Below are 2,055 nucleotides of genomic sequence, written 5' to 3' on the forward strand. Positions count from 1 at the left end.
GGGGCCAGGCGGGCGGGGAGCAGTCGGGCTTCGCCCCGCAAGTGGGGCTGGGCTGGGGGTGACTCACAGAGGTCGCAGAGTTGGGCCGGTCTGGCGCGCTGGCTTTCCTGGCCTTTGTTGTCTGGGCTGATCATTTGTTCCCGCAGCCGGGCTTGGGCGCTCTCAGGAGTCCTCCTCTGAGTCGGCCCCAAAACCTCGAACCTGCTGCCACTTGTTTGTCGATGTAGGATCGTTGTTGAAAGAATTATTCGCCTTTTGTTGCTCTTGGAAATGCAATCAATACTCTGGTATCACAGCAGATCGCGCTGTCTCCTGTCACGGCCGCTCCAGACCCGTCGCCATCTTAGAATCTCCGTCTCTGACCATTTCTTTGGCTATCCTCACATATTGCAATACCTTCCCAACTTCTTCCTTTTTTCACTACCATCTGTTCATTAATTTATTCATTCTTAATAACGATACAAATTTCTCACATACCCCACATGATTGCAGTTATACTGTTAACATAGTAGTTGATTGAGAAAATGCTTAACTGAAAAGTTTTTATGAAGTGAGTAATGCTTTTAAGTGAAATTTTTAAAAAATTCATCATCATGGCATTGTTATTGGAAGCCTGCTTTGTTGAAGGCTTTATATCATGGCTCATGCATTAATTAATTATTCAATGAGTGCCTGCTGCATTCCAGTTCATGTTATAGGTGGGATGAGGTGTGGGGATACAGCAGAGAAAGAAATGTCCTCCTGAAGCTTCCAGTCTCTTGCACCTTTACCAATGCCCAACCAGGGAACTATTCCATTTTCTTCCTTGAAAACATTTTTTGTCACCTCCCATCCCTGCTGCTCCCAAGTGGAAATGAGTACTATCTTTTCGTGCCTCCACAATGTCCTCTAGATTTCCACAATAGCAGTTTATTTTTCTGTAACATGTCTGCCTCCCACTAGACTTTTCATAGACGTTTTTCTGCAGGACCACATTACCAGATAGTATGAGGTAGCCTGTGATCTTGTTTTGACTCCACACCATTAGGCTTTCTTCTCCTTCTCCAGTGACTACTCACTTCTTTACTTTGCAATTTCTTTGGATTTATATGAAACATTTTAAAGATACTCTCTTAACCATTTCACCCTTATTTTTTCTTATATCCTTGAGTTATGGAGTTTTAGAACAGGAAGAGAATTTAGAGATTACTGAATCTAAAACTTTCATTTTTGTAGATGAAGATGAAAATCTGGAGAAGTAATGTAACTTGCTCAAAATAATTCTATTCTGGGGCCGGCCCGGTGGCGCACTGGATAGTGCGCCGCTTGGGAAGCGCAGCAGCGCTCCCGCCCGAGGGTTCGGATCCCACATACAGACCGGTTCCCGCTCACTGGCTGAGCGAGGCGCGGGAGCAACACTGAGGGTTGCGATCCCGTTGCCGGTCCCCGGTCTGGTACGGGGGCAACACTGAGGGTTGCGATCCGTTGCCGGACACGGAAAAAAGACAAAAAGGCAAAAAAAAAAAAAAATTCTATTCTACCGGTCAAAGGCAGACATAGGATTAAAATTCAAACTCTCTTGAAGATCCAGCATAAATCCTCTCTTTCCTAGGCTGTCCTCCAAGTTCCAGCTCAGCTCACATCTTTTATGAATTTTGCATTTATTATCTACAAACTTCATCATTTCAGCAATAATCATAGAGTATAATACTGCCTTATGCTGTTACTCAACTCATTCACATTGGTTTGTCTTGACTCTCTGGTTAGCTGTAAACTCCAGAAAGCACAGATTTCTGTCACATTAATTTTCTCTTTTAGCAGGTGTAGCACAGTGGCTTGTGATATTAAATATACATGTATAGGTAAACTAATGGCCACATAGTAAGGATTCTATAAATATTTTGACTGATTAGTCAACACTTCTCACCTATTTTTTCAAAACACTGTGCTTCTTGTTCCTTAACATTTTGCTTCCATTTCCTTTGTAATTTTTAAAAACCAGACGTAGATTCTTGGCAACCAATGAAAAGACGGTCATGCCTCTGCACAGTCTGCTGCAATGAATTTTTTCTGGAC

This window comes from Galeopterus variegatus, unplaced genomic scaffold (genome assembly GCF_000696425.1).
Source record: "Galeopterus variegatus unplaced genomic scaffold, G_variegatus-3.0.2 Scaffold997, whole genome shotgun sequence".
Classification (NCBI taxonomy): Eukaryota; Metazoa; Chordata; class Mammalia; order Dermoptera; family Cynocephalidae; genus Galeopterus; species Galeopterus variegatus.